Genomic DNA, 7,942 nt, shown 5'->3' on the forward strand with positions numbered 1-7,942 from the left:
AGTGGAGACACAGCTGTGAGCAGGGAGCAGCCATCCTGCTGGAGACCTTGAGTAGCCCCTTATAGAGGAGTAAGCCATGTCCCAGGGGATGACAGGAACGGTGTGGAAAAAGGACCACTGGCTGAGGTGCTGGCATCAACCAGCAGGAGTCCCAGAAACACCTGGTGGTGAGAAGATCCTGGAAGGGCTGAAATATCTGCTCTGTGTTGTCAAAGAGCTCATGGAGTTTTGAGCTGCTTTGGGCAGGAACAGGAACTATTCTCTCAATTTTTTTTTATACTCTCAATTTTTAGGCACCTGTTGGTGACTAATTTATACTTATAATTTAAATGTAAATTTAATTCACAGCACATTTACTTTTTTGAAATTTATGTCTTCCCCTAATAATAGAGATTAGGTGGTAACTGATTTGCTATATTATTAAACAGTTTTCTCTAACAATTTATTTATTTCTGGAGATTTTATTATTTGTCAGAGAGAGAGCACACACAAGCAGGGGGAACAGCAGGCAGAAGGAGGAAAAGGGTCCCCACTGAGCAAGGAGACAGATGTGGAACTTGATTCCAGGACCCTGAGATCATGACCTGAGCTGAAGGCAGAGGCTTAACTGACCCAGCCACCCAGGTGTCCCTTCTCTAATGTAATTTAAATGCCCATATATTTTGCCATTATGTAGGATTACTATGATTTAGACAATGAATTGAGACATTGAAGAGTGAAATTGAATTCAATATATATATTGAATATTCAATATAATTTTTTAAATTTAGGTTTAATTAGCCAACATATATTCCATCATTAGTTTCAGATACAGTTCAATGACTCATCAGTTGCATAAAATACCCGGTGCTCATCACATCACATGCCCTCCTTAATGTTCATCACCCAGTTACCCCATCTCCCCACCTACCTCCCCTCCAGCAACCCTCAGTTTGTTCTCTAGAGTTAAGAGTCTCTCATGGTTTGTCTCCTTCTCTGATTTCTTCCCATTCAGTTTTCCCTCCCATCCCCTATGATCCTCTGTGCTGTTCCTTATGTACCATGTATCGGTGAGAGCATATGGTAATTGTCTTTTTCTGACTGACTTCTTTTGCTCAGCATAACACCCTGCAGTTCCATCCACATTGGTGTAAATGGTCCGTCTTCAAAAATATGGACTGCTTCACGAATTTGTGTGTCATCCTTGTTCAGCAGCCATGCTAATCTTCTCAGTATCATTCCAATTTTAGTATGTGTGCTGTAGAAGCGAGAACAATATATAGTTTTCATAAAAAATTTTTTTAGATATATCTTTGCACAATTCATGATTACTTCTTTAGTTTACTATAAAAGCTTCCCAGTTCCCCTATATGCCTCTTCTTAGAGTTTGCTCTCAGGGGATCTCAAGGTAGAGCAGGGGATGGACGGAGGGAGGCGTGTGTTCCCACTCAGGCCTCCCATTCCCCCATCTGTCTTACACATAATCTCGTATGTCTCTCTTAGTTTGGACTCTGTAATAATAAGCCTCCCTTCTGGTGGTCAAATAAGTTTCTGGGTTATTTGTTTTTTGGTGTGACAATAGAAGGATTGACATGGACTCATGAGGTAGTCCCATAGGAGGAATTGCTGGATCCAAGTGAATAAAAATATGAACAGAGAGTATATCACACACACACACACACACACACACACACACACAATACACAACACACACACAATCGGGTGCTGCCTCCAAAAAGTTTTCACCATTCTCAGTTTCTATACCCATTTTCTACATCTATTAGTCACAAGATCATTTTTCCAAACTTTTAGGTAAAATGTAGTATTCCAAAGCTTTTTAATTTGCAATTGTTTATAAGGTAGAATTTTTTCAATGTATATAAGTTATTTGAATGTTTTTCTTCTTTCATGGATTGTCTTTCTTGTACTTTATTTTCCTACTTGCATAATTATGTCTTTCTTATCGATTTCTAAATAATTTCCTCCAATTGATTTGCAAATATTTTTTATTTTTGCATGTTAATATGATAAAATGTAATGATAGTTTTATAATTCCTGTCTTAGTGTGATACTTTAAAAAGTTATCTCTGTCCAAGATCATATTTATATTGATCTCTGTTTTCTTTCATATTTTATACATTCATTTTGGCATTTATATCTTTAATTTGTGGCTTATAATCAAGATACAGAATCAATGTGATTTCTGGTCAGAATACAGAAATTAATTTTTTTCAAAATGCTTCACTGGTTGTCCCAACACCTTGTATTCGTTAAATACATTTTTCTTCACTTATTTGAAATTCTACACTTACACATTAAATGCTTAAGTATATTTTAATGTTTGGTTTCATTTCCTTGATTTCATATTCTAATATTATGCTATTACTTACCCCTGTATGTATGTTACAGTCTTGGTATGGCACATTTTCCTCTTTGCATTTATTATTTCATATTTATTTTTAATATTTATGTGTATTTATTTTTCAAGGTTAGCTTTTTTAAAAAACATTTTATTTATTTATTTGACAGAGAGGGAACACAAGCAGGGGGAGTGGGAGAGGGAGAACCAGACTCCCTGCTGAGCAGGGAGCCTGATGTGGGATCATGACCTTAGCCAAAGGACCCTGGGATCATGACCTTAGCCAAAGGCAGATGCTTAACGACTGAGCCTCCCAGACACCCCACAAGGTCAGCTTTAAAACCATGTAATCAACTGGTCTTTCCACACACAGAAAAGTCATCAGCTTCCTGACTGTTGTCATCATCATCATCACCACCATCATCATCCTGGGGAGCATTTCACATGTCACTGAATTAAGATGATGAGAGGAGAATTTATAGAGCTGTATTAGTCAGGGTTTTCCAGAAAACAGAACCATAGTGTGTGTGTGTGTGTGTGTGTGTGTGTGTGTGTGTGTGTGTGGTGCAGACAGAGCAAAACAAGAGAGATTGAGAGAGAGAGATTTTAAGGAACTGGCTCTGGTCACTAGGAGGTTGGCAAGTCTGAAATCTGTAGAACAGATCGGTAGGCTGGAGAGCTAGGGAAGGCTTGATGGTATATTCTCAAACCAAAGGTTTTTCTGGAGCAGAGTTCCTTCTCCCTTGGGGGGATCCTCCGTGTTTTCCTAAGGTTTTGAAATGTTTAGAGGAGGCCTCTCCACATCCTAGAGGTAATCTGCTTTACTCACTGTCTGCTGAGTAAATGTTAATCACATCTAAGCACTATCTTCATAGCAACATTTAATCTAGTCTTTGACCAAAAACCAGATGCCATGACACAGCCAAGGTGACACATAAAATTAACCATCACAATAGCTATAAGATTTTTTTCTCTTACTGAAATGCAGTATAAATGAGAATTTATTTAAATCTTTTATATCCATGAATACAGCTTTATAATTTTTTTTTCTATTGGCTTTAAAAATTCCTGGAAAGTTTATTCCTCAGTCATTAATAATCTTTGTCATCATTAAAAATGTGACCTTGAATGAGCAAAATGGGTAGGTATTAATGCTGTGTCGCTTGTTGAGGAAAACACTTGTCGTGTTCTTCAGCACTTCCTGAAAATGGATCATTGGAACCCCATTTCAGTCATGTGGATGGGCAAGGTAAACACCCCAAGAAAGGCTGGAACAAGATGCAACCCTCAGATGCCTCCATGAGGCAGAGCGGCCCAGTCAACCAGGGCTCCACACATTTTGAAACGATTAGATGGGAGAGAAACAAACTTCTCTTTTCTTTATGCCACTGTATTTTGTTATAGAAGCTTAAATTTGCCCTAAATACCTTCAGCATGTTAAAATATGGCTGAGAAGTTATAGAAAAACTGGCACAGAATTTTAAGTCCCCCGTGCCATTTTCTGTCATAGTTGTTAAGACAAATAATAATACCTCCCTGTTGGTTATTTTAATTTATGGTGACCATGAGAAATCTTATGCCCCGAAAGAACATTTGGACACAGTGTCCATGAAAACCTAAAATCAAAAATAAATTTTTTAATTTTTTTAAAATTAAATTTAATTTTTTTCAGTGTTCCAAGATTCATTGTTTATGTACCACACCCAGTGCCCCATGCAAAAGTAACTTATTTTTGTGTGTTGAACTCTGTGAAGAATTTTCATACCACTTGCCAAAATTGGTAAATCCACGTACAGGTGATTTTCCTTTCATGCCCAGTGTTATCGCCCTATTTGTCAGGAAATCTATGTCCAAGGTATTAACTTTTCACCTACCTGCTGCCTCAAATGAAGTGAATACTCACTTTGAGCTAGAGAATTAGAAACAGAATATAACATGGTGGTGGGTAATCAAAACCGTAACCTGGATACGCTCGAATCACTTCACCCTGGGACCAAGGTTCAATGCTGTTCTCAATGATTTGGATATGTACTGTGTCTTCTGCACAGAGGGCAGGGGATTAGCGGGGGATTAGAAATGAGTTGACTTGTTAGATCATTCGAGGAAAATACCCCACCTCAGCTCACCAAGAAGCCTCAAAGAGTTGGTCTTTTCTTTGACAAACATTCCTACCTACTTTGAAAATATTCTGTAAAAGAGCCAATAGACAGATACCAGGTTATGGTTTAGCACCCTCAGACATGGCGGATGTCAGCCTTAGCTTATCTTCTTGCATTATAATCAGTTTCCAAAAATGAAAATATGTCAGCGTGAGCTATATTCCCTAATAGTGGGGTTAAAAACTGAATTCAAAACCAGGTTCTTAATAATGACCAACACAACGTGCTTGCCATGCAATGGGCATTGTTCTTAGAGCTGTGCATACGTTTGCTGATCTAATCTTCCCTCTGCGATAGGTGCTGTAATTGCTACCACTTTCCAGGTGATGCACGGAGGCCCAGAAAGGTTGAAATCTTGTCTCCAGGTCACAGTCCCCAAGTGCTGGAGCCAGGATAGAATTCACACAGTCTAGCTGCAGAATCAGGGCTCTTAACCTCTGAACACAGCCTACTGTATACCAACTTCTCCTTTTGAGAAAAGGAACCAACAATGCTCACTTTATCTTCAGCAGGAGAAGACTGACCAAAGAACTACAAATGGGAAGTTTCTGAGCTCAGAAACATTGTGACACATGTTTATATCATTCCATGAGAATTGTGCAAATATCCGGGGTATGATTGCACTAAATAGAAAAATCATCATACAAAGATTATGTTAGGTTAGGAATTTCCTAAATTTGTGAGCAGCTGTTTTCTCTTATGAAATATGAAACCATAGGAAACAAAACATTACTCCCAGTTAAAGGCTTCAAGGTTGAATTCTGTTCTGCACATGACAATGGAAACATAAAACTTGATTTTGCTATCTTACTATAAAATGTGTTGGGTTTTTTTTTTTCAGGCTTAATTCAGTATCCCCAAGTGAGAAAAAATTGTGAAATGAAATTGTTTTGATTTATCAATTTATGCTCTTTCTTCTTCAGATTTAAAATATAATCTTCAGTATAACAAATGTTTATATCACTTGTTTAAACCAAAATTCAATAAAATAAAAAATTTGTACTGCCTTCCTCACAATTTATTTCCTTTCACCCATTTTCATTTGGTGAAATGCTGTACGCATTTGAACTATGACCCCTGTTAGAGATCGATGTGGGTTTATTGATTAACTGGCAATCTTACTAAACTCCCCGTAGTTCTAATATTTTTTTCAATGAGGTTTTGGGCATTCCAGAGGAAATATGGTAAGAGCTAACAAATATAGTATTGTATCGTCCTTTCTCATATTTATAATCCCAATTTAGTTCTGCAACTTACTTTAGTACTAGCATATCCAGATCAGTGTTCAGTAACAGTAAAATGAAAGATGATGAGATTAGATATCCTGTCACTCATGCCCAGTGATTCTGTTTACACAGTGGGAGGCACAGGTCTTGAGTGTACGGTTCAATGATTTTGACAAATGTGTACCCCATGTGAACCCCATTTCAATCAAGATATGGAACATTAAGAGCATTTTAAGTTCTGCTGCCTGTCCCGTTCAGCTGGAAGAGTGTCGCAGATTCTGCAACCATAGGACACCCCACGTTGGCAGGGAAGTAGCAACTTCATCAAATCCTGCAGAGCTGAGGAAACCAGATGGGGCAACCAGCCCAGGCCTTTGACATCCAGTATTTGACTCCCCCCGCCCCGCCCCCGCAAATCCTAGAGCTCGTGGATTTCCTTTTCTTTGGATGAGCTTGTAGATGGCTTTGTGGTTCAAGAGATGATTGGTGGAGTAACAGCAAAGAAACAGTGATCAATGGAGTTTTTCAGTTCACCTCCTCGCCTCCCCTAAACCGTCTGGTAGGATGAGAACTAGAATGCATGTTTTGCCCTTTCCTGTATGCACATTACAGGATAAAGTAGCTGATATTTCCAGGGAAACTGAAAGTCACAGGCCAAAAGAAGAAATGAGAGAAGAAAACAACTATTTAAAAAATATCAACAACTACAAAAAACATAGTGTAAAAAGTATTATTATTATTTTAATTTTATCTTATTTTTTCAGTTTCCAATATTCATTGTTTATGCACCACACCCAGTGCTCCATGCAATACATGCCCTCCTTGATACCTACCACCAGGCTCACCAAACCCCCCACCCCGTTGCCCTCCAAAACCCTCAGTTTGTTTCTCAGAGTCCACAGTCTCTCATGGTTTGTCTCCCCCTCCGATTTCCCCCAACTCATTTCTCCTCTCCTCTCAATGTCCTCCGTGTTATTCCTTATGCTCCACAAGTAAGTGAAACCATATGATAATTGACTCTCTCTGCTTGACTTATTTCACTCAGTGTTATCTCCTCCAGTCATGTCCATGTTGATACAAAAGTTGAATTCATCCTTTCTGATGGAGGCATAATACTCCGTTGCATATATGGACCACGTCTTCCTTATCCATTCATCTGTTGAAGGGCATCTTGGTTCTTTCCACAGTTTGGTGACTGTGGCCATTGCTGCTATGAACATTGGGGTACAGATGCCCTTCTTTTCACTACATCTGTATCTTTGGGGTAAATACCCAGTAGTGCAATTGCAGGGTCATAGGGTAGCTCTATTTTTAATTTCTTAAGGAATCTCACACTGTTTTCCAAAGTGGCTGCACCCACTTGCATTCCCACCAACAGTGTAAGAAGGTTCCCCTTTCTCCACATCCTCTCCAACACTCGTTGTTTACTGTCTTGTTGATTTTGACCATTCCAACTGGTGTAAGGTTGTATCTCAATGTGGTTTTGATTTGAATCTCCCTGATGGCTAATGATGATGAACATTTTTTTCATGTGTCTGTTAGCCATTTGTATGTCTTCAAAAGAAGTATTATTAGATCAGATGAGCAATGATTTTAAAGTAAGCACAGCAATAACTCCAAGGCATTGGAGGATGAGAGGGCTATTATTAATAGGAAGCAGGAAGAAGTCATTGAAAAGAACCATATGAAATATAAAATATAAAAAATATAGGAGTTGAAATAATTAACAAAATTCAATTCAATCCCAATCAAAAACTTGGTTTGGCAGTTTTATAAAGAACTTGATTTGTTCTAAATGTCCCCTGAAGAATATGATCTATGAAGAACTAAGTTAACTTTGAGAAGGGGGGGATTTGCTCTGCTTTCAGTGAGGGCCTACCACCAAGCCACACTAATAACAACAGTATAGGATTGGCATAAAAACAAATAGAATCGAATTGGGAATTTAGATCCCCGTGTAAATGGAATTCAATGCATAATGAAGAAGAAAATTATTTCAAGGAGCAAGGAAGGTGATCCGTATCCAAAGAAAAATACAACTGGATCCTCACCTAAAATGGTAGGCATATGTGGTCTCCAGATAGATAAATGACCTAAAGGTAAAAGATAAAGCTGAAATGTTAATAGAAGTTGTTTAAAAAAAATATCTTCGTGATCTACAGAGAGTAAAAGAAGTTTTTTTTCATACCACAAATTAACACTTTACTTATAAATATACA

The 7,942-nt window shown here is 38.2% G+C and overlaps 1 non-coding gene across 1 annotated transcript; it reads right to left on the minus strand.

The window, feature by feature from the left end:
- Positions 1-1,146: 1,146 nt before the first annotated feature.
- Positions 1,147-1,253, minus strand: LOC116877979. The gene has a single exon (XR_004384749.1). It is a non-coding gene; the product is annotated as a U6 spliceosomal RNA (small nuclear RNA).
- Positions 1,254-7,942: the final 6,689 nt, after the last annotated feature.

This window comes from Lontra canadensis, unplaced genomic scaffold (assembly GCF_010015895.1).
Source record: "Lontra canadensis isolate GAN:19392208 unplaced genomic scaffold, GSC_riverotter_1.0 scaffold54, whole genome shotgun sequence".
NCBI lineage: Eukaryota > Metazoa > Chordata > Mammalia > Carnivora > Mustelidae > Lontra > Lontra canadensis.